Raw genomic sequence first — 25901 nt, 5'->3', positions numbered from 1 at the left:
GGGGCGTTTGTGGGAAATTTGAGCGTAATTTCCCGCAAACGCCCCATATGACGTCATGTGATGTCAGAGGGGGCGGGGACACCAGTTTACATCACCGGTATAACTATATAACAGCTGTCAAAGCCAAAAGATGTCAGTCGGTGGGACGCCACTGGGGCAGAGTTTTTCCATTTCTTTTTTTTTCTCAGGACCGTCGGCACCGTGAATGAAGATGGATGGACATCGCGGGAAACTTTTTTTTTTTTAATAAAGGAATTGTGAAAGACTCTCTCCTGTCGTTTTTACTTTTTGGACACTTTTTTTGGTGAATATACCCCATACCCATTCACATAGGGGGGGCTGGGACCTGGGGGCCCCCTTGTTAAAGGGGGCTTCCAGATTTCGGTAAGCCCCCCACCCGCAGACCCCCAGAGCCACCTGTCAGAGTGCGCATCTGGTTCTTGGTTACCTCCCTGGCTAAGGCCCTTCTCCCCCCAATCGCTCAGTTTGGCCGGGCGGCTCGCTCTAGGAAGAGTTCTGGTGGTTCCAGACTTCTTCCATGTAGGGATAATGGAGGCCACTATGGCATGCGCTGTTAACTGTGGGACCTTATATAGACATGTATGTGCCTTTCCAAATCATGCTCAATTAACTGAATTTACCACAGGTGGACTCCAATCAAGTTGTCTAAACATCTCAAGGATGATCAGTGGAAAAAAGGATGCACCTGAGCTCAATTTTGAGTGTCACTGCAAAGGCTGTGATAACTTATGTATATATTTTTTTTATTTTTAATAAATTTGCAAAGATATTAAATAAACTTGCAAGCGGACGAAAAGCACCGCTTAAACAGCAGCTATGGCCCCAGGGGTCTTAGTCTATGGGGTTTATTTACTAAAGGCAAATAGACTGTGCACTTTGCAAGTGCAGTTGCACTCTCCAAGGGCATTTGCTCCAGAATTTAGTAAATGAGAGAAAGCTCTGCTGACTTCTATCTTCTACTCACGTGCAAGCAAAAATGCTGTTTTTTTTTATTTTTATTTTCAATGTATGTGATTGGGTATTCTTTGCAAATGGAAGCTTCATCTCATTTACTAAGCTCTGGAGCAAATGCCTTTGCACAGTGCACAGTCTATTTGACTCTAGTAAATCGAACCCTAGGAGTCAGATGTGTTACCCTATCCAGCATCTATCAACAGCCTGTGGACTCTCCCTGACTGATTGCCTCTCAAATCTCAAGGTCCAGTCTACCTATCTCTGACTCGGTAATTCACATGCTTTTAAAAGCCAGGAAATTTACATCCCGTAAGGTGTAAGAAAAACAGAAAATGTAATATCATATTCATTTCTTGATGAGCTCCATGTCAATCTGCCTGACCATACCCCCACCTGCTGGACCTAACTCATGAATTTGACTCGATCTCCCAGGCCAGCATTACGTAGCTAGATTTCCGCACCAGGGTGGGAGTTTGTGCTGACATCTGGAAAGTAAAATTTAAGGATTTGATATTCAAATTTCCGTTTCCCTGACAGCTCCATGTGGTAGGTCAACCTACCATTGGGTATTAACTAGCTAGCCAGGGTGGGATGATGCAGAAACAAAATAAGATTATTTATGGCCTCTGGCTGAAGAGAACCATTTTGCCAAATTTAACATGCAGACCCTGGAGAGGGAGTCAAATGTATGCATTAGGTCCAGCAGGTAGGGGTATGGTTGGAGCATATCCAGTGGTAGGTTGACATGGAGCTGTCAGAAAAGAAAGTTTCAACCCAGGAACAACTCAATTGGAAGAATTCTGACCTTTTTACAATCAGCTCTAAATCAACATTTGGCCTTGATTACCATGAAGAGTCAAATCTCGGCTCGCCTCCCATCGTTTGATGAGTACTCTTAAACAGGGTATCTCTCACGTGGTTCTTCCTGTTCAATCTCCTGTGAGTCCATGGGATCTAAATTTGGTGCTGTTGGCTTTTCAAAGACTGCCCTTTAAACCTATCAGGGATATTCCCCTTATCACTCTCACTCACAAGGTTGCGGCCCTTGCCACCATTATCTCTTCAAGACATGTGTCTGAACTGGCAGCTTTATCCTGTCAAGAACTCTTTCTACTCTTATACAAGCATAAGATAGTATTGAGGTCTAAAGACTCCTTTCCTCCAATAACCAAGCCAGGTAAGCACTACTTTTTTTTTTTGTTCAACCCAGCGGTTGAAAGAGCTCAGGAGAAACCGCTGTACTAACTATGCTGTATGTTAGTACAGTGATCACCCCTGCTGAGAGCGCTGATTGGATGCTGATTGGCAGACCTTTTTTGATTATGCTCCTTCGAAAAAAGCTGGCCAAACGTCTAGAGGCAGGTGTGAAACACTGTGTACATGGTGCAGTGGCCATAGTGCCAAAAACCCAGGGTGAGCTCCCCCACCGTGAGACTTCTGGCACCCTTGGACTGCTACCCCAGGGGCACATACACCATGGCCTTCTTTCACAGCTCATCCCTCGGCCAGACCAGTGCAGCCTCATCCCTACCAAAAAGGTGTCAGAACTTTAAAAGCTTAGGGAGAGCCTTGCCTACAACCGGGGACAAGCCTGGTGCACCAGGCCAGATTCAACCCAGGAGGAAAAAGGCCCTCCCACCACTCTCACTATTCCTTACCTAATTATATGAGAAGGGATACTCGCCAGCTCCCCACTCAACAAGAGGCACTGGCATTCTCCCTCCCGGAAACTGATAAGAACAGATATTACACTTGATCTTAACTAAAATGCCCAGGGACCTGATCAGTTTGTCAATGGCTGCCAGCACTGATCAGTGAGTTCTGGCAGGAGAAGGCAGTAGCCCTGTCGCTTGTGTTAGTCAGTTTTTGTTTCCTTTCAGCCCACTGGGTTGAACCAAAAAAAAAAAAATGTACAGTGCGTACTCTGCTTAAGGGGGCACCCAAAGGAGGAAGGAGCAGATAGTGCAGGCAGGGGAACTGCAAAACAGGAGGTGATCGACCGCTCTGTGCAATATTGTTGCACAGAGCAGGTAAGTATAATCTCTTTTTTTTATCTTAAAGTGGAAGTAAACCCTCCTATCGTTTTCAGTCAAGGAAGCTGCCATCTTGATCTCTAATAATTCTTCAACTTCCATAATGCTGCACATGTGATCAGTTATGACCCCAGCCATTGGATGGTTTGAAAGTTTGGTTGAGAGCACAACCAATGTGAAAGTTAGCATTTCCGGCATGCCGGGAATGTAAGTGTCTTTTGAAACTGGGTTTACTCCCGCTTTAATGTACAAAAAAATTACCTTAAGTATCACTTTGAATAAAAGCACTTCCAAAATATATATATTTTTTTAATTATTAGACAACTGTGAATAAAGGAACAATCGTTTTTTCGTTTCCCAAGTTTTGGCTTTGAGGAATGTAAAAACAGAAATATTTAAATACCGTATTTATCGGCGTATAACACGCACAGGTGTATAACACGCACATTAATTTTAAGAGGGAAGTTTGAGGAAAAAAACTTAAATTTTTGCATTGGCGTATAACACGCACAAACTATTTGCACCCGATTTTCATGGTGAAAAAGTGAGTGTTATACGCCAATAAATACAGTAATAAGTTGCAAACAAAACCCAGTAATCTGCTTCCCAAAATGTCTCAGTGCCTGCAATCTTCATCAGACTAGTCACAGGGGTTTGGCTGTTTGCCTATTCTCTCCTCACATGACTGTCTCCCTGATCTTGTAAACTATTTCGTTATTTGAAATGTGGGAATGAATCTGTTTACAGAACAGGAAAGACTGTGGGCTTATGTTTATAAGATATAAGATATGCGATACATGTAGTACTGGACAAGGGAACTCAATTTAGGTGGTGATCTTTTTTTTTTTTAGAACATACAGCTGTGATTGCATCATCTGACATTAAAGGGTCTATGTATTTAAAAAAAATATTTGTGAATGTATCAGTATTAACAAAGTCGAAATTCGCAAATAATACTCGTAATGTTTGTTATATGTGAAATGCCAGTGTGTATATGTTGCCTTTTGCAGGGTGACTTTAAAGTGGCTGTGAAGTCAGTTTTTTTTATCTTAATGCATTCTATGCATTAATATAAAAAGCCTTCCTTGTCCAGCAACCCCCTTCAGCCCCCTTAATACTTACCTGAGCTCCGTCCGATCTAGCGATGTTAGGATAGACTCGGTTGGCCGGGACTCTCCCTCTTCACTGGTTGAAACAGCAGCGAAACTCCATTGGCTCCCGCCATTGTAAAGTCAGTGAGCGAATGAGGAAAGAGAGGGGGTGGGGCCGGGCTGTGGCTCCATTTTTTTTATGGGTACACAAAGCTGCAGCTTGGCTTGGGTGCCGCCATAGCAAGCTGCTTACTGTGGGGGCACTCAACAGGAGGGAGGGGCCAGGAGCACCAAAGAGGGACCCGAGAAGAGGAGGATCTAGGCTGCTCTGTGCAAAACGACTGTAGTTCACTGTTATTGTTATTTTGAGAAAAAAAAGGAGATTTTAGTATCACTTTAACATTCCCTAGCTGTCGATTCTAAGAGAAAAAGAATATTCGACCATAAGAATTAAAGAACATTCAACCAACAGAGCCTAATGCTAGAGGCTAAAAAGATTTAACCAGAAGAAATAATATGAGAGACCTTGATCTTTGCCTTCTCTTTAAAGTGAGTGTACACAGTTTTTTATATCAATTTATTATTTATCAACTTTGGGACTGTGGGACTAAAAAATATTTTTTTTTTATAACTATTTTTTATATAACTCTTCTGCTGCAAGACCCATTTTTATGTTTTTTGCACACATGTTTAAAAAAATCATTTTGAGCCTGATGTCCTGTAAAACCTTCAAAACATTATACGGCATATATAAAATTTCAGAAAAAAATAAACTACAGTTACATTTAGGGCACACAAGCTAAATAAATTATCCACTTTTTGGTAAAATATATCCGCTTTTTGGTAAAAATAAAAGATACCCAACATGCCAAGCCTTAAAATTTTGTGTGCCCATGAAATGGTGACAAACAGAGGCGTAGCTTGAAGCTTGTGGTCCCCGATGCAAAAGTTGACCTGGCCTCCCCCACTACTTCCAACGTGCATGCAGATACATCCACCACACGCCAAGAGTGGTGGATGTGGGGCTTAAGAGTTTTGAGTCCCCAGAGTTCCTCTTTACATCAGAGGACAGGGATCACTGTTGGAGAATCAGAGGACAGGGACCCCTGGCAGGTCATTTGGCAGAGCTCCTTTCCCATCCCAGCACTGTATACAGCCCCCCCCCCCCCACACACACACACACACTAAACAGGGCTGAAATCACGTTCCTTTACACACAGTCGGTCAGTCTGTATCTGGCTTTTAGGTTGCTCTTCTGACCTGTGAAATTCTCTGGTCAGAACGGCAGTGTAGTTGCAGTAGGCAGATTTACCCTGTGCAGATCGTGGCTAACTGGCTGTGTTGTAAAGGAATGTGATTTTACCCCTGCGGAGGAGGAACAGTATAGAGTGCTGTAATGGGACAGGAGCTCAGCAGCCGGGCATAGCATGCAGGGTGGAGGGGGTGGTCAGGGGGCTTTGGGGGGGGGGGACTTAGATCTGGGAGGGCAAAGCCATGTGACACAAAATCGGGAGGCTGCAGCCCTTCAGGGGCCCCCCGGAGGAGGTGTTAAGGAATTTGTTTTAGCAATTTCTAAAGGTTTCCCTGTCAGTGTTGGCAGGAAGTCACCTCCCGGACATTGGTCCCATCATGGCTACAGGATGGCATTCTCCTCCTCTTGCCTTGCTAAGCTCGGTTACCATTCCATGTTACCAGCACACAGACACTTCCCCATCCTGGGCTGTTCTCCCCTCGTGCTCCTCTCCATTCAGGAAATGGCTCACGGCTTCTCCCAGCCAATCGCAACAGAGGGGTGTGGACTGTGGAAGGCAAAGTAGAAGATCAGTACTGGAGTGTGGCTGTGGGGCACTAGGGCAGATTGGAGCTGGATATTGTGGAGGATATGATAATATGACAGGGGCCCCCTGGAGCTAGGGGCACGGTTGCGATTGTGACCCCTGCAACCCCTTATGCTACACCCATGGTGACAAACTTACCTTTGATTTTTCATAGGCAGTGCTTTAAAAGCCCCTACAGGTCATCAGTTAAGAAATATTGATCTTGCGGTGATATGTAACATTGTGCATAGGCACCCCCAACGAGTGAATTTACATTCATTCCTGCATACATATGAGGATGGGGGAGGGGTAAAACATTTTTTTAAGGGGATATTAAGTGCTTTGGTGTGACTGTTTTTACACCTTAACCACTTAAGGACCGCTGTATTGCCAATGTACGTCAACACAATGGCACAGGCAGGCACAATCACGTAAATGTACGTGCCTGCCTTCCAGCGGGTGGGGGGTCCGATCGGACCCCCTCCCGTTGGATACGATGGTCCGGTTCGCTCCAGGAGCGCTCCGTGATGAGGGGATGGCCGTTGGTTTTCGGCCACCCCCTCTGGATCGCTCCTGGCCAATGAGAAGCTTCCTCCCACTGTGTATTGTTTACACAGGAAGGAGGAAGTGATGTCATTCTCCTCGGGGCGGTCTTTTTGACCGGACTACGAGGAGAAGACTAATAGTAAGTGTGCACCAACACTACACTGACATGTAGGTACACACAGGCACACAAACCCCCCCCCCCCCGATCCCCCCCCGATCGCCCCCCGATCCCCCCCGCCCCCCCTCCCCCCCCAGTCACAGTGTCACTGATTGCATTGATCATTTCTTTACTGATCAATGCATTCAGTGTCAGTTGTGACAGTAAAAACTGTCAGTACAGTTAGTGTTAGGTCCAGGGTAGCCCCCTATCACCCCCCAATAAAGATTTAACCCCCTGATTGCCCCTAGAGTTAACCCTTTCGCTCCCTTTTGCCAGTGTCACTAAGCGATCATTTTTCTGATCGCTGCATGTGTCGCTAGGTAGCTAGTTATTTTTTTAGGTTCACCGCCAGGTTTTTATATCGCTAGGTACCCCGATATACTACCCAATAATGGTTTTAACCCCCTGATTGCCGCTAGTTAACCCTTTCACCCCCTTTTGCCAGTGTCACTAAGCGATCGTTTTTCTGATCGCTGCATTAGTGTCGCTACAGTCGCTAGGTAGCTAGTTTTTTTTTAGGTTCACCGCCAGGTTTTTATAGCGCTAGGTACCCCGATATACTACCCAATAATGGTTTTAACCCCCTGATTGCCGCTAGTTAACCCTTTCACCCCCTTTTGCCAGTGTCACTAAGCGATCATTTTTCTGATCGCTGCATCAGTGTCGCTAGTGTCGCTAGGTAGCTAGTTATTTTTTTAGGTTCACCGCCAGGTTTTTATATCGCTAGGTACCCCGATATACTACCCAATAATGGTTTTAACCCCCTGATTTCCGCTAGTTAACCCTTTCACCCCTTTTGCCAGTGTCACCAAGCGATCGTTTTTCTGATCGCTGCATTAGTGTCGCTACAGTCGCTAGGTAGCTAGTTATTTTTTTAGGTTCACCGCCAGGTTTTTATAGCGCTAGGTACCCCGATATACTACCCAATAATGGTTTTAACCCCCTGATTGCCGCTAGTTAACCCTTTCACCCCCTTTTGCCAGTGTCACTAAGCGATAATTTTTCTGATCGCTGCATCAGTGTCGCTAGTGTCGCTAGGTAGCTAGTTATTTTTTTAGGTTCACCGCCAGGTTTTTATAGCGCTAGGTACCCCGATATACTACCCAATAATGGTTTTAACCCCCTGATTGCTGCTAGTTAACCCTTTCACCCCCTTTCACCAGCGATCACAGTATAAGTGTCACTGGTGACGCTGGTTAGCCAGTTAGTTATTTAGGTTCCCCGTCAGGTTTTTATATAGCGCCAGGGACCCCCATATACTACCTAATAAAAATTTGAACCCCCTGATTGCCCCTAGTTAACCCTTTCACCACTGATCACCGTATAAGTGTTACGGGTGACTCTGGTTAGTTTGTTTTTTATAGCATCAGGGCACCCACCATTTATTACCCAATAAAGGTTTAACCCCCTGATCACCCGGCGGGTGATATCAATTAGGTTTTAGGCTCAGGGTCTACGTCGCCCCAGGCAGCGCTAGGTTAGTGCCAGTACCGCTAACACCCACACGCAAAGCATACACCTCCCGTAGTGCTATAGAATCTGAACAGATCAATATCTGATCTGATCAGATCTATACTAGCGTCCCCAGCAGTTTAGGGTTCCAAAAAAACGCATTGTTAGCGGGATCAGCCCAGATACCTGCTAGCACCTGCGTTTTGCCCCTCTGCCCAGCCCACCCAAGTGCAGTATCGATCGATCACTGTCACTTACAAAACACTAAACACATAATTGCAGCGATTGCAGAGTCAGGCCTGATCCCTGCCATCTCAAACAGGTTTTTTGGTAGCATTTTATATTTAAATCCGGAAGGCAGTGCTTGGTTTTCGGGGTCCCGTACGTGGCTAGGCTCCCAAAAAGTCCCCCACATGTGGTATCCCCGTACTCGGGAGAAGCAGCAAAATTTATTTTGGGGTGTAATTTGACTTCTGCCCATAGCATGTGTGAGCAATATATCATTTAGTGACAACTTTGTGCAAAAAAAAAAAGTTTGTAATATTCCCGCAACTTGTGGCAAAATATAAAATATTCCATGGACTCAACATGCCTCTCAGTAAATAGCTTGGGGTGTCTTCTTTCCATTTTGGGGGGTTTTGTGCTATTTTGGCATTTTATGGCCTTCGAAACTGTGATAGGTAGTGAGGAGTTAAATCAAAAATTTGCACCCTTAGAAATCCTGAAGGTGGTGATTGGTTTTCGGGGTGCCGTGCGCGACTAGACTCACAAAAAGTCCCACACATGTGGTATCCCCATACTCGGGAGAAGTAGCGGAATATATTTTGGGGTGCAATTCCACATATAACCATGGCATGTGTGAGCAATATATCATTTTTTTTTTGTCATTATTCAATCCCTTAGGACAAAAAAAATAAATATTCAATGGGCTCAACATACCCATCAGCAATTTCCTTGGGGTGTCTACTTTCCAAAATGGGGTCATTTGGGGGGGATTTGTACAGCCCTGCCATTTTAGCACCTCAAGAAATGAGATAGGCAGTCATAAATTAAAAGCTGTGTAAATTCCAGAAAATGTACTCTAGTTTGTAGACGCTATAACTTTTGCGCAAACCAAAAAATATACGCTTATTGACATTTTTTTTACTAAAGACATGTGGCTGAATAAATTTTGCCCTCAATGTATGACTAAAATTTAGTTTATTCGATTTTTCTTATAACAAAAAGAAGAAAATATCTTTTTTTTTCAAAATTTTCGCTCTTTTTCCATTTATATCGCAAAAAAAAAAAAATCGCAGAGGCAATCAAATACCATCAAAAGAAAGCTCTATTTGTGGGAAGAAAAGGACGCAAATTTCGTTTGGGTGCAATATTGCATGACCGCGCAATTACCAGTTAAAGCAGCGCAGTGCGAAATTGCAAAAAGACCTCTGGTCCTTAAGGTGTTTATTGGTCCGGAGCTGAAGTGGTTAAAAAAAAAAATTGTAACTAAACTTTTTTTTTTCCATTACATAGGTGACAAAAATTCCCCTATGTAATGCAATTTTTGGTGACAAGTTCTCTTTAATGAGACCCCTGATGTATCACGTCCTCCAATGAAGCTAACGGAGTGCACATTACACTCCATTAGCTGCATTCCTATTCGTATTGGTTGGGGAAAGTGAAACAAAGATCTGGAAGTGATACTTCATGTGCTGCTTCTCGGTCATTAACCGAAATGAGCACGCAGAATCTGGGAAACAGTGTGGAGGAGCAGGGGGCACACATACGGGGGTATGTGGAAGCAATCTGGTGGCTGCACAGCGGCCGAATTGCTTCCATGTGACAGCTAACAGTCAGCTTGTCAGATTCAAACAGGGCTCAGTCAGGTGATCTGAGCCCCCATGTCTCATGGGTTCCAGGTCTGCAGCTTGTCCCTCTGAACTCTAAACTGGCCATAGACAGATTGAAGTTCCTCTGATTCAGCAGGGACCTGGAGAATTTCAATTAGTGTGGCCATCCTGACAAATTGGAAAACTATTGACAATCAGTGACTGCAGCCAATAGGCTGCCACTGCTGATTAGTTTATATTGACAGCAGGACACTGGGGAGATTTCTCCATCCACCTCACTTATGTGGATGAAGGAATCTGTTTGCCTTTTTTTGTTCAGCCAGCTGGCTGAATGGAAAGAAGAAAAAAAAAATTATCTATGGCCAGCTTTAGCCTACAAGCACGAGGAGAATCTAAGGCCTTGCATTGGAAGTAGGCCCTGGCTGAACTGAGAGATTAGTACTAAGGTGGACCAAGCGGATGGGTAGTGGGGTTTCACACCCACCATCTGTACACACAAGAGCAGATAGTGTGGGCACCGGAACTAGAAACAGAAATAAAGGGGTTGGGAGCCTGGTCCCCAGCCAGGTCTCACCAAAGAAACTAGGGGGCAAATGGACTCGGTACAATACAATTAAGGCAGATTCAGGTATAACTAATTACAAAAATAGTAATAGTACAATAATACAAACGTTTAGTAATACATAACACGTGACAAAAATATCAATAATATTAAAAAGTAGGTTACAGTCCATGTGTATATAGCCAACATAATACTCCCCTGACGGGGAAGATCACAGTGGGATAGTTGGTCGCGGACAGCATTTCATTTCAACTAGTTTCGCTGACTAAGCCGCTTCATCAGGAAAATATCTGCAACTTAATTAACACATGATCAAAAACAGTGTATTAAATCACATATAGCAAAAACAATATTTAGAGCAATATATCAATTTTAACAATATACAGCTGTTATATGGGGGCAGAGGAAAAAACGCTTACCCTAATCCTGGTACACACAAGGCACAGGGCGTCACCGGTAAAAGGAACTAGGAACATTAGCCCAGCCCTTGAGTAGCCTTGCTTACATGCTGCGCTTAATAGCAGCACACTCCTATTTGCATTTTAAGATAATAGAGAGAAAGAGAGCATGCTTAAACTATGACTTTTAGAAAAAGCATTCATATGTACATGTACTTTTGGTCGTTTCTGGGTGTATTGGAGCTCCATTCATCAAAACCAGAATGTATTTACAAAAACTTGAATCTACTGTCCTATACTAAGCCCTTGCACACACGGTCGGAGATTCCGACAACCAAATCCGTCGGAGTAATTCCGACGGATTAATTCCGGAAGAGGTCCGGAAGTGATGTTGCATACACACAGTCGGACTAAGTTGTCGGAAAATCCGATTGTACATAACGTGATGACGTTATTTCGTTACGACAGTACTACGTTCAGGCTAGTAGCCAATAACTTTGGTCTAGGAATTTGATCTGAGCATGCGTGGCACTTTGTCCGTCGGAGTAGGCTACACATGATCGGAGTATGTCCGATAGGAGCATTTTGTCGGAAAATTTTACCGGCAAGTTGGAAAACTTGGTCCTTCGGATATTCCGACGGAAACAGTCCGATGCAGACCACACACAGTCGGAATATCCGACAAAACTGTCCGATAGGAAACATTCAGTCGGAATCTCCGACCGTGTGTACAAGGGCTAACACTGGCGTATTTACTATTTCTTAAGCCTCGTACACACGATCGCGCGTGCCATAAACTTGTCTTGCATACTAATGGCACACAATTGTCGGCCAACAAACACGAATGTAGTGACGTACTACGTGGAATTTCTTGAGCGCCACCCTTTGGGCACCTTCTGCTAATGTTGTGTTTGGTGAGCATTGATTCTGAGCATGTGTGTTTGTACTTTGGACTTTTGTGTGACGGACTTGTGTACAGATGATACGAAAATCTGACAACAGACCATTGTCCGCTAAAAATTGACTAGCCTGCCATCCAACATTTGTTGGCAGAAAGTTGGACAACAATTGTCTGAAGGAGCGTACTAACGGTCGGATTTTAGGCAGTCTGTTATCACACTTAAAGTGTAAGTTCTCCTTTAACAAAAATCTGTAAGGTGACCTTGTACTGGCCCCCCTCTTCATCCCACCCGGTCCTGCTGTGCCATATTGTCGCAGTCCCCCACTGTCAGACACCAAAAAGCTGCTTCACTGGTCCAGGGATTTGAAATCCCAATGGCTTTCTCTTCTCTATTTACAGTGCTGACAGTACAAGCTAAATGACTTCTGATTGGTCAGCGCCATCCATGCGAAAATGCTAACCAATTAGAATCCCTGTAATCTAAACTGGCTAATAGGGATGAGCCGAACACCCCCGGTTCGGTTCGCACCAGAACTTTTGAACGGACCGCAAATTTGTGCGAACTTTAGAACCCCATTGAAGTCTATGGGACTCGAACGTTCAAAATAAAAAGTGCTAATTTTAATGGCTAATATGCAGATGTTGTCCTAAAAAGGGTTTGGGGACCTGGAGCCTGCCCCAGGGGACATGGGTCAATGCCTAAAATGTTTTTAAAAACTGATGTTTTTTTGGGAGCACTGATTTTAATGACGATTAAAGTGAAAAAAAAAAGTGAAATATTCCTTTAAATATCATGCCTGGGGGGTGTCTATAGTATGCCTGTGAAGTGACACGTGTTTCCTGTGTTTAGAACAGTCCCTGCACAAAATGACATCTAACAGAAAAAAAGTAATTTAAAACTGCTTGCGGTTTTAATGTAATATCTGGTTTCGGCAATATGGATAAAAATCATTGAGAAAAATGGCATGGGTAGCCCCCCTGCCCATTACCAGCCCCTTTGGGTCTTGTACGGATATTAAAAAAAGGAAAGGCGTGGTGCCCCCGGACCCTATATACTCAGAGCAGCAGTATACAGGCGGTGCAAAAAAGACAGGGACTGTGTAGGTTTGTTGCGTTAAGAAGAATCTGTTTGTAATTTTGAACTGGTACATTTTTAAAGTGTAGCTCCAGTCAAAAAATCTATTTTTAAGCTTTTTGGAAAACATAGGGAGGGGTTATCACCCCTGTATAATTTGTATTGCCGTCCGTCTTTTTTCATCTCACTTCCTGTTGTCTCCTTCCGTTTGCAAGTAGGAGAGGTTTGCAAGTTGGATGTTTGAAAGTAGGGGCCTGCCCTATATGCTCTGCAAAAATGGCGGAACAAGGTGTTGGTGTTGCCACAACATTGTAAGCCCTCAAAGTGACTCTTGGTGGGCGCTGGAGCGCCCTGCTGTGAACGATTATATCAAGAATTGTAATTACATGCCATTGTTGAACAGTGGTAGAAAAATTGGGCCTTTGGTGGTTGTGGTGCTGGTGCCACAACACTAAGTCCTCACAGTTACTCTTAGTGGGCACAGGAATGGGCCCTGCTGTGAACGATTATATCAAGAATTGTAATTACATGTCCCTGTTAAACAGGGGCTGAAAAATTGGGCCTTAGGCACTGGTGCTGGTGCCACGACACTGCAACCTCTCCCATATACTCTAGTTGTAGTGCAGGAATGAGCCCTGCTGCAAAGCATTGCTTCAAAAATTGTAATTAAACGCCCCTGTTAAACAGGGGGTGAAAAATTGGGCCTTAGGCACTGGTGCTGGTGCCACGACACTGCAACCTCTCCCATATACTCTAGTTGTAGTGCAGGAATGAGCCCTGCTGCAAAGCATTGCATCAAAAATTGTAATTACATGCCCCTGTTAAACAGGGGCTGAAAAATTGGGCCTTAGGGACTGGTGCTGGTGCCACGACACTGCAACCTCTCCCATATACTCTAGTTGTGGTGCAGGAATGAGCCCTGCTGCAAAGCATTGCATCAAAAATTTTAATTACATGCCCCTGTTAAACAGGGGCTGAAAAAATTGGGCCTTAGGCACTGGTGCTGGTGCCACGACACTGCAACCTCTCCCATGTACTCTAGTTGTAGTGCATGAATGAGCCCTGCTGCAAAGCATTGCATCAAAAATTGTAATTACATGCCCCTGTTAAACAGGGGCTGAAAAATTGGGCATTAGGCACTGCAACCTCTCCTATATACTCTAGTTATAGTACAGGAATGAGCCCTGCTGCAAAGCATTGCATCAAAAATTTTAATTAAACGCTCCTGTTAAACAGGGGCAGAAAAATTGGGCTGGTGGCATCACCCAGAACCAAAAATGTTCTTCCAAGATATCAGCGGAGGAGGAAGAGGATAGACAGTCAACATAACAGGACAGTCACTCAGCATCAGCATAGGCAGTCTTGAAGGGATGTTATATTTAAAAAAAAATTATCCGGTTACATCAGCTTCAGGTGCTTGGTAGCTGTGGGTGATCCAAGACTGATTCATCTTTATGAAGGTCAGTCGATCAACCGAGTCGGTGGACAGGCGCACCCTGTGATCGGTAACAAAGCCACCAGCAGCACTGAAGGTGCGTTCCAATAGAACTCTGGATGCAGGACAGGCCAGTAGCTCAATTGCATACTGTGCAAGCTCTGGCCAGTGATCCATCCTCAAGACCCAGTAAGCCAGAGGATTTTCGGTGGGAAAGGTGTCCAAGTCTGACCTTGCCCCTAGGTATTCCTGCACCATGTAAATCAGACGCTGGCGATGGTTGCTGGAACCGATCATACCTTGGGGCTGCGGACTAAAAAATTGTCTGACCGCATCGGTCAGACGGCCACCTTCTCTACCGCTCCTTTTGACCGATGCCTCAGCAACACGTTGTCCAGGACCAGGAGTTTGTAACCTCCCAGTCTCTGGGAACGCGTTGCACAGACCTTTCTGCAAGGCCTCCCGGAGATGTCTCATCCTCTGCTCCCTCTGCGACGGCAAGATAAGGTCGGCAACCTTACCCTTGTACCGTGGATCAAGGAGAGTGGCCAGCCAGTAATGGTCCCTCCCCTTGATCCGAAGAATACGAGGATCCTTCCGCAGGCTTTGCAGGATCAGGGAGGCCATGCAGTGTAGGTTAGCTGAGGCATTCGGTTCGGAGTCCTCTGGGTCACTAAGGACAACATGATCCACAGCTACCTCCTCCCAGCCACGTACAAGTCCATGGGTTTCTTGGGACTGTAAATCATCCCTACAAGACTGCTGCTGCTGAGTGCCAGCCTCCACCTCCATGCTGACACAATCATCCTCCTCCTCCTCCTTGTCCTCTTCCTGTGTGATGGGTGGGACAGCAGGAACACTGTCTGGATAAAGGGGGCCTTGAGAGGCAAGGAAGTCCTCCTCTTCCAGCCTCTGTTCTGCCTCAAGTGCCCTGTTCATTATTCCACGCAGCGTATGCTCTAACAGGTGGACAAGAGGTACAGTGTCACTGATGCATGCACTGTCACTGCTCACCATCCTTGTGGCCTCCTCAAACGGTGACAGGACAGTGCATGCATCCCTGATCATGCCCCACTGGCGTGGTGAGAAAAAACTGAGCTCCCATGACCCTGTCCTAGTGCTGTAGTTGCACAGGTACTCATTGATGGCCCTCTGCTGCGTGTGCAGCCACTGCAGCATGGCCAACGTTGAGTTCCACCTGGTGGGCATGTCACATATAAGGCGGTTCTTGGCCAGGTTCAATTCCTTTTGGAGCTCAGCCAGCCAAGCACAGGCATTAAATGATCGGCGGAAATGCACACAGACTTTCCTGGCCTGCTTCAGGACACCCTGTAAGCCCGGGTACCTGCCCAAGAACCGCTGCACCACCAGGTAAAGGACGTGAGCCACACAGGGCACATGGGTCGGTTGTCCCTGTCAGAGGGCGGAGAGGAGGTTGGTGCCATTGTCGCAAACCACCAATCCTGGCATAAGCTGGCATGGCATCAACCACCTCAGCCTGCCCCTGCAGAGTTGACAAAATATCTGCCCCAGTGTGGCTCTTGTCCCCCAAACAAACCAGCGCAAGCACAGCATGGCATTGTTTTGCCTGCGTACTTGCGTAGCCCCTTGAACGCCTACGGAGCACCGCTGGTTCTGAGGACAGAGCACTGGAAGAGGCCATGGAGGAAGAAGAAGAGGAGGGGTGGAGGAGAGAGGTGTGTCACAACCAGTAGTAGCATTTTGGAGGCGTGGTGGCGGAACAGCCTCCAACACTACTGCAACTTGTCCTGCATCCTTCCCAGCTGTCAGAAGAGTGACCCAATGGTCCGTGAAAGACAGGTAATGTCCCTGTCCATGCCTGCTGGACCATGAGTTAGCAGTAATATGCACCTTACCGCTGACCATCCTGTCCAGCAAGGCAAGGACATTGCCTTCCACATGCCGGTAGAGAGCCGGAATCGCCTTCCGTGAGAAAAAGTGGCGTTTGGGGACCTGCCACTGAGGAACCGCACATTGCATAAACTCACGGAAGGGGGCCGAGTCTACCAACTGAAAAGGCAGAAGTTGAAGTTCTAGCAATTTAGCCAAGCTAGCATTCAGCCACTGGGTATGTGGATGGCTGGGAGTGAACTTCTTTTGATGGTCCAGCAGCTGGGGCAGTGAAATTTGCCTGCTATAATCGGACGTGGGTGTACTGCTAGCAGAGTGCCCGCAAGCACTTGGCTGTGACACACCTAAAGCCGCGTACACACGGGCGGACTGTATGGCCAACTTAGTCCGTCAGACAATCCGACGGACAGTCCGTCCTACTTTCGAATGAACGGACTTGACCACACACGATGAACAAACAGTCCGTTGAAAGCTTGCGCGATGACGTGTACAGCACGTACGACGGGACTAGAAATAGGACGTCCAATACACAGCAATGCAACCTTTCGCCGTGTAAATCCTTTCTGAGCATGCGCCATACTTAGTCCGTCCAACTAGCCTACTCACGAGCGGACTGTCCGCTGAAACCAAAGTTGGACGGACAATATTACGGAAATTCCGAAATACTTAGTCCGCCAGACTGCACGCTGAAAAAGTCCGCTGAAGCCCACACACGAGCGGACTGTCCGCTGAAATGTGTTTCGGCGGACTAAGGCCGCGTACACACGGGCGGATTGTCTGCCCAACTAAGTTCGTCAGACAATCCGACAGACAGTCTGTCCAAATTTTGAATGAACGGACTTGACCACACACGACGAACAAACAGTCCGCTGAAAGCTTGCGCGATGACGTACGGCACGTACGACGGGACTAGAAATAGGAAGTTCAAGACACAGCAAAGCACCCTTTGGGCTCCTTCTGCTGACTTTGCGTTAGTAGAAGTTTGGTTAGAGACGATTCGCGCTTTTCAGACTTCAGCTTAATTTGTCCGTTCACTGCGGCGCAGTCTACCTGTGAGGTTTGTATCTGTCTTTCGGTACGCGTGGATCAGTTGTACCTGTTATTAGGCGCTTCTGGTCCGCTCGTTTCTGGGTTTCAGGTCGTTCTTCATAGGTCTGGCTGTTCTTCAGTGCGTTCAGTTGAGCTTGTTTGCCCAGCCGACCGTTTCAAAGCCATGGAGAGTGGACGTACTCGGGAACGAGTTCGTGCTATATTGGGGCTTGGTGTTGGGGTTAATACTTTGACCCGAGCCCAGTCTGTGAACAGGGTGAGGAGGAGTTCATGGACAAAGAATTGGTTGCGCCAGCGTGACCAATTCTCGCATATGCCTTTACTCCGTGAGATCCGTGAGAATAATCCTGATGATTTCAGGAATTATCTCAGGATGACGGACCCCGTTTTTCACCGTCTGCTGGCTTTGCTGACCCCTTATATCAGCAGGCAGGATACCTGCATGCGGCAAGCCATCACTCCGGAGCAGAGGCTCGTCGCCACGTTGCGCTACTTGGCGACAAGGAGAAGCCTTCAGGACCTCAAGTTCTCGAAAGGCATCTCCCCCCAGGCTCTGGGGATCATTATTCCAGAGACCTGTTCTGCCATTATTCGGGTCCTACAGAAGGAATATATGAAGGTAAGTTTGTTCTTTTAATATTGCATTATATGCATTATATGCATTGTATGTTTGTATTCATTTCATCATGACTTTTAATATCCATGACAGGAATATGATGTGAATGTCCCCTTTATATGAATGCATGCATTTTTTTTCTTTTTTTTTTTTTTGTTTGTGTCATTTTTTTTTTTTTTTTTGTGTCATTTTTTTTTGGAGCTTTTTACCTTTCTGTGTCCCACGTGCATATTTGCTTTCACTAACGTCCTCAGCATTCAATCCTGGGCCCCTATACACCCACAGCCGAGACTGTTCTTCTCTATAATTCATATTGTCAGCTCCATTGTACTATTTTACTGCCCCCACCCTTTGTATACTCTTTGTATACACCCTGTGTGTGTGTGTGTGTATATATAGATATAGATATATAGATATAGATATAGATATATATCTATATCTATATATATATCTATATATATATATATATAGAAAGGCCAGTATGGTGGCCTGAAATTATGGGAGGAGCCCGGTGGAGTATATAACCAGCCATCCGCCTGTCTTCCTCGTCGGTTCCGGTGCGCGATACCTGATACGTCAGATATCAAGGGCCGACTATCCTAGACCAGAAGCAGTGAGCCCGTTCGTGAGTTCCCGCGTTGTTCGTCTCCGTCTTGACCGTCTTCCCGTTCATCAGCGTCCGTGGGTTTCGCCGTCGGAGTGTCGTCTTACCCATCGAATTTGTCGTTACACGTCGGGCCGGCTGTCGCAGGTAGGGCTTCGGCACCCCCTTTTCGGTTCATGTATTACGATGTCCCATCAACATTCCCTGAACGCACGAACCGCTCGGATGTTTTACTGTGACTCTCGTACTCATGTCACTGTTTCTACTTTCGATGTAGTCGTTATCACCTTCGGTCGATCACGCCACGTCAGGCGATTCATTCGCAGGTACGACATTCGAAACCGTTCGACTCCCCGAGCATTTCTATTAGTATCGGTCGAATCGTTCGACTCACAGCCGACTGCTTGTTACGACAAAACAAGCAGTCCGCACGTATCGGTTGGTCTGCTCCAGTTCGAATATATCTCATCATTCATGCAGTTGTGTTATGTATCTCGTTTCATCTCATGTCAAGTCATTTCAGTCCCACTCATTTCTACCGTTTCAAATCATTTCTGTCACTAGCCGCGCTCCGGCGCGAATCCTGTCGCACCTCTGGTGCACCGATTCGCTTTGAAGTGCCCCAGGGTTCGGCCTCATTTCTGTACATGCTCCAGAGACTGAGTCACTCGCAGGTTCACGCACGGTCCCTGATTCTTGTCTTTGTCATGGCATACCATTTCTGTCACTTATTACGCTCCAATTCGAATCCTGTCGCATTCTTCTATGCACCGATTCGTCCTGGTGTGCCCAGCTGCTACGCCTCATTTCGGTACATGCTCCAGAGACGGATTCTTTTTTCGTAACCTGCAGTCCAGTCGTTGAATCCGGTCTCTGTCATGGGATATCATTTCTGTCACTTATTACACTCCAATTCGAATCCTGTCGCATTCTTTTATGCACCGATTCGTTCTGGTGTGCCCAGCTGCTACGCCTCATTTCAGTACATGCTCCAGAGACGGATTCTTTGTCGTAACCATCAGTCCAGTCGTTGAATCTTGTCTCTGTCATGGCATATCATTTCTGTCACTTATTACGCTCCAATTCGAATCCTGTCGCATTCCTTATGCACCGATTCGTTCTGGTGTGCCCAGCTGCTACGCCTCATTTCAGTACATGCTCCAGAGACAGGATTCATCTGTTTAGTTCAAGGGCTCGTCCTCTGATTCTTGTCTTTGTCATGGGTTTTCATTTCATTTCACCTATCACGTTCCGGTACGAATAGTCACATCTGTATACCAAATTCGTCTCGGCGTGCCCCAGGAATGGCCTCATTTCAGTACATGCTCCAGAATCCGTTTCGTGCTCGGTCGCAAGTTGTGGCATGGCGATCCGGATCTCTGTCATGGCAGGTTCTCTCATTTCACTGTCACATACCGCTTCCCGGCTTGGGTCCAGTTGATTCTTCAATGTTTGGATGCCTGCCGGGGGCCTTGCTCCTCGGCCTCATTTCATTATAGATTGCCTCAAAAGAGAAAACACAGCTTTGTTTAGGCGTGTCTCGCTGTTTTCTCCACATACAAGCGTAGACTTCTTGCAATCGTTGCAAACACACATCCAAGCGTAGACTTCTCGCAATCGTTGCAAGCACGCATCCAGACATAGACTTCTCGCAATCATTACAAGCACGCGTTCGAGCATAGACCTCTCGCACTTGTTACTAGCACGCATTCGAGCATAGACCTCTTGCAATCATTACAAGCACGCATTCGAGCATAGACCTCTCGCACTTGTTACTAGCACGCATTCGAGCATAGACCTCTTGCAATCGTTGCAAGCACGCATTCGAGCATAGACCTCTTGCAATCATTGCAAGCACGCATTCGAGCATAGACCTTTTGCACTCATTACAAGCACGCATTCGGGCATAGACCTCTTGCAATCGCTGCAAGCACGCATTCGAGCATAGACCTCTCGCGATCATTACAAGCACGCATTCGAGCATAGACCTCTTACACTCATTACAAGCATGCATTCAAGCATAGACCTCTTGCAATCGTTGCATGCACGCATTCGAGCATAGACCTCTGGCGATCATTGCAAGCACGCATTCGAGCGTAGACCTCTTGCACTCATTACAAGCACGCGTTCGAGCATAGTCCTCTTGTAATCATGGCAAGCACGCATTCGAGCATAGACCTCTTGCAATCGTTGCAAGCAGGTGTCCAGGCACAACTTGCTGCAATCATTGCTGGCAGGCACTTCTGGCTTGCTCAATAGATTGCTTTAGGGAAAACCTGGATACCTTCCTAAATGTACGTTGTATTACGGGGGTACTTATATTTATAGGTATAGTTGATCCAGGGAAAAAATCCGATTGCCTCTCGAGGGGTCAGGAAGGAATTTTTTCCCCGGCTGTAGCAAATTGGCCTATGCTCTGTTGGGGGTTTTTTGCCTTCCTCTGGATCAGCTACGGGCGTAGAATTGGGTGTGTCGGGGGGTGTGAGACCTTATTTATTTTGATTTGGTTGGACCGGAGGGACTTCTGTCTTTTCCGGCCTGGCTACTCATGAAGCCTACCATAATTCCTTGCAGTCGTTGCAGGCACGCATCCTAGCATAACATCTTGCAGTCATGGCAAGCACGCATCCTGGGTAACATCTTGCCATCATCGCAAGCACGCATCCAAACATGCATTCAAGCACAACTCCTGTAGTCTTCGCAGTGCACATGCGGTAACACGAATTGCTCACAGTCACTACGTATACATCTCCAGTGACAAACTCCCAGGCAATTGTCGCAAGCACATGTTTAAACGCAACTTTTAGTCATGCCAAGGCTCGCGACTTGGCATAACTTCTTGAAATCATTCGTTGGCAAGCACGTTCTCAGTGGCACACAAACTGGCTACACGTCATTTTCAGCAGCACTTAATTGGCCACTCGTCTCCTGTGGCTTTTCTTACAAACTACTCACTGTTGTCTGTCTATCCGTCTCTTCCTTAGGACAGTTGAGTTCAGCTTCCGTCCCGCACCAGGATCATGTTGTCACACGCAACTGGCTTCTTCCTGTAGCACGCCCAGGCTATTTCTAGCCAGCGTTCAGCATTTCTTATCCTTACAGTGCACGGAGAGCCATCTGTCGTTACGGCCCATACAGCAAGATCCCCACCACGAGGCGTCCAGAGGCATCAGCCCATAGCCAACGGCAAAAACGCTCGCCATCACAACTGCCATCTTTAGGCGCATATAATATCCTCGCATATTCCCCAGTCTAGTCGTCCAAAAGACACCTACAGTCCCTACACGGCATCTTGAGTTCGCTATGCGCATCATCCCTCAGGGTCGCGCCTTGTGTCACGCCTATTGGTCTTACTGTCCCTCTCACAGGATCCAGAGCAAGTCCTCAGCCTGGATCCCACGGCAATAGCAGTCCTTGCTATGCGGGAGGAATTCCTGTCGTCTGGGAATGGCGTCTCCCTGTTCATTCCCTCCGTGTCTTCCCTTTCGCCCCAGGTGATGACCGACGCAGCGGCCTCCACGGGCTTGCGGCTGTTTTTTGGCCACCTCCGGCTCGCAGCTCCCCGGCCTCCCCAGTTACTGGCAATTCCTGGCTGCGCCAAGGCGTCCTCTCTGTTGATTATGTCCTTCCTACGTCAACTGGTCCAACTCTTGTTGTTGTTTCAGTTCAACATCCATTGTTCCTGTATCCACGGTAAGTTCAATCAGGCAGCGGATGCCCTCTCCCGCTTTAACCTTGTCTCTTTTCCGATCAGGTACCCGGAGCCGGACCAACATCAGCAGCTATCCCGGACTGGTCTCAACTAACCCTGGATTAGCCCCTCACCTCCTAGCGGCTACCCAACTTATCGATCACTCCCTTTCCCGCAATACCCTCAAGGCCTATCAGTCAGCCTGGAGGGCCTTTAACCGCTTCATCACGTATCACAGCACGGTGACGTCCCGTGTCAAGCAAGTCGTAGCCTTCATTTCCTACTGCCACTCGCAGTTGGTGTTATCCGTTAATACGATCCGGCTATACCTGACCGGTGTACAACATTTCACGTCCCTCCAGGGCCCTACCGTACCCTCCTTATTTTCTTACCACACCGTTCGGGCTGGTGTGCGCAGTGTCCAGAAGCGCCAGCCGATGGCCGGCGCCAAACCACCGCCTTTCACAGGAGACGTTCTAGAACTATGTCAGATATCCTGGCCACTTCACCTTACGGTCTCCACATGAGTGGCATTTACAAGCAGCCATACACCTGGCCTTCTACGGCTTCTTACGGCCAAGCCAGTTTACTTGTAGTAGCCTCACAGCACGCATGCTGTGCAAGCACCACCTGGTCCGATACAAAGACCATTTCGTCTTACACTTAGCAGTCTCCAAGACGCGGCAGCTTGGCTCGGGTATGGACATACACTTCTATAAAACCAACAACCGCTGGTGCCCGGCCACTGTTCTCATCCGCTTGTTGCCCCTTTTTGGCCAACCAACCAGGAACTGGCCCGCTTCTGCCTTTTCACACAAAAACTCTCAACGCAGCCCAGTGCATGGAGCATGTCAGGATACTCCTGGGCATCTTTCACCTCAATCCTGCTCACTACTCCGGACATTCATTCCGTATCGAAGCAGCTTCTACGGCCTCCCGCCAAGGAGTCCCGGTCCATGTTATCAAGAAATTGGGTAGATGGAAGTCCTCCTGTTTTGCCCGTTACATACCCAATCTGCAAATAGAGATGGCCCAGGCCTTTGTCAAACTCACCCAGTGACAGTCTTGATTCAACAAAGTGCAACCCCTACCTGGATGTTTTGCCCCCTTATTTTGGCATACCATACGTTAGACCAGGGCACACTTTCAGGTCCATTTCAAGTAAGCGAGTTTATGTTAACCTTGTTTGTCATCCTTATCCGTATCGGTCTGAGGGCTCTGGACCATAAATAGAAAGGCCAGTATGGTGGCCTGAAATTATGGGAGGAGCCCGGTGGAGTATATAACCAGCCATCCGCCTGTCTTCCTCGTCGGTTCCGGTGCGCGATACCCGCCCACCCATCCCCTTTATCAGGGCATTTCTCTAAGCATACTCCTCAAGTGAGTACTCATTTCACCCATTTCATATTCATTTCATTTTAAGGTATGCCCCCTTATTTTGGCATACCGTACGTTAGACCAGGGCACACTTTCAGGTCCATTTCAAGTAAGCGAGTTTATGTTAACCTTGTTTGTCATCCTTATCCGTATCGGTCTGAGGGCTCTGGACCATAAATATATATATATATATATATATATATATATATATATATATATATGGATTGTCAACTCATTAATTAGTCACCCCACTCAAATTGGTTCCAGGTATTGTCTACTCATTAATTAGTCCCCCCACCCCACTCAAATTGGTTCTAGGTATTGTCTACTCATTAATTAGTCCCCCCACCCCACTCAAATTGGTTCCAGGTATTGTCTACTCATTAATTAGTCCCCCCACCCCACTCACCCACCTAACTTATGTCCCCTGGTCCATCAGAGGGCTGATTAATCTGTGAATTGGGCCGCCTATTTTTTGTTTTTTTTTGCAGAAAAAAAATTTGCAATATTTCTGTTTAACTTTTGTTCCAAAATGTTTTTGAGTTTTATTTGTTATGAATTGTTTTTATTTAATGACTAATTTTTTTTTCCTGTGTTTGACTCCCCAGTTTCCTTCCACGCCACAGGAATGGCAGACTGTGGCTTCCCAATTCGCTGCCCGTTGGGACTTCCCCAACTGCGAAGGGGCGATCGACGGGAAACATGTGAGGATTGTGCCCCCACCCCATTCGGGGTCCTACTATTGGAATTATAAGGGGTTCCATAGTGTGGTACTAATGGCGGTGGTGTCAGCACAATGTGACTTTCTTTATGTGGATGTGGGGAAGAACGGCCGGATGTCTGACGGAGGAGTCTTTAGGCAGACCGAGTTCTGCCACCGTCTCCTCACTGGTGGCCTGGACTTGCCACCAGATGCCGAGAATGTGGAGGGTCTACCGTTTGTGTTTCTAGCTGAAGCGTTCGGTCTGAGTGACCATCTGATGAAACCCTTCCCCCAAAGGACCCTCACCCCGGAGAGGAGGGTTTTTAATTACCGGCTGGCCAGAGCAAGAAGGGTTGTGGAGAGTGCCTTTGGCATTATGGCCAGCCGGTTCCGTCTGTTACTGACAGCGATCAACCTAGCAGAATATAAACTGAACTATGTGATTCTGTGCTGCTGCATTTTGCACAATTTTCTCCGCAAACTTTCAGGGAACCAGTACCTGCAGCCTATTGGGCTTGAGGCCGGATTAATATTTCCAGAACTCACAGGGCTGGATCATGCCCTTCCTGGTTTAGCCCCCCAAACAGCACGTGAGGTGCGTGACCGCTATGTCAGCTATTTTAATGGTAGGGGGGCTATTCCAATGCCAGCTGAGCAATAAAAATTTATTTTTCTTGAAATATGTATTGTCTGTTCAAATATTTAAGTTTGGTTCTTGTTTGCTTGTCTCCTACATTCTCCTAATTCAGGGATATGCAATTGGCCAACCTCCAGCTGGTGCAAAACTACAAGTCAATCATGCCTCTGGGTCTCATGCTTGTGGCTGTCAGTCTTGCTATGCTTCATGGGACTTGTAGTTCTGCAACAGCTGGATTTCCACTAATTGCATATTCCTGTCCTAGTGCATTTGTATTGCAAAGTGGTTTTTGCCAATAGTAAATAAGGCCCTTTGTGACAGAAAACACAAAATGACTTCCCAAACTGGTATTAAGTATTGAAAGAAGAAGACACACACACACATCTTTTTTTTTGGAATTTTTAATAGTGCACATTCCAACCAGTGCCTCTTTTTTAGATATTTTTCTTTTTGTTTTTTGTTTTTTGTTTTTTTTTGGTAATTTTTTTTTTGTTTTTTTTTTGGAAACATAGAAATATATAGATATATCTATATATAAAATAAAATTATAAAAAAAATACATAAAATCAAATTTTTAACTATTTACAGAAAACAAGGGGTAAAGCCAAATTTTGAAGATGCACACCAAAAATTGGTAATGTCAACATGTGCTATGTACCATCATGAGTGATCAATGGACGTGTTTGGTGGGTGCAATCCCTTCCTCTCACATACTAGAATGAGGAAGGGTTTGCAAACACCAAATGCGTCCATTGCGATCCTCTGATGGCACATAGCACATGTTGACACACCGTGTGCATCTTCAAAATTTGGCCTCTAAAAACAATGTTCTAAAAACATTAAAAACTTTTTGGCAAGGAAATGAAGAACATGATCTTCTGTTTTAGGGAAAAGGGGCTTAGATTCTCCCTAAAACATTGATCATGTTCTTCATTTCCTGCCTCATAGTGTCCAGTTGTTCTTGCATGGCATGGATTTGGTGTTGCATGGCATGGATGTTGTTCTCCATGAAATCAATCCTGCCATTCCAGGCCATGATCTGCCAATCAGCCTCTGGGCACTGTCTGTGGAAAA

The 25901-nt window shown here is 46.3% G+C and overlaps 1 long non-coding RNA gene across 1 annotated transcript; it reads left to right on the top strand.

Moving 5' to 3' along the window:
• The first annotated feature begins 2044 nt into the window (after positions 1 to 2044).
• Positions 2045 to 24870, top strand: LOC143984267 (uncharacterized). The gene is made up of 2 exons (XR_013274753.1): positions 2045 to 2152; positions 24096 to 24870. It is a non-coding gene; the product is annotated as an uncharacterized LOC143984267 (long non-coding RNA).
• The last annotated feature ends 1031 nt before the right edge of the window (positions 24871 to 25901 follow it).

The sequence above is a fragment of the Lithobates pipiens genome, unplaced genomic scaffold (assembly GCF_037356315.1).
Source record: "Lithobates pipiens isolate NorthernLeopardFrog02 unplaced genomic scaffold, aLitPip1_a1.2 Scaffold_16, whole genome shotgun sequence".
In the NCBI taxonomy this organism is placed as follows: domain Eukaryota; kingdom Metazoa; phylum Chordata; class Amphibia; order Anura; family Ranidae; genus Lithobates; species Lithobates pipiens.
Note: the sequence above shows the minus strand (reverse complement) of the source record. Positions and strands in the feature narration are given on the sequence as shown.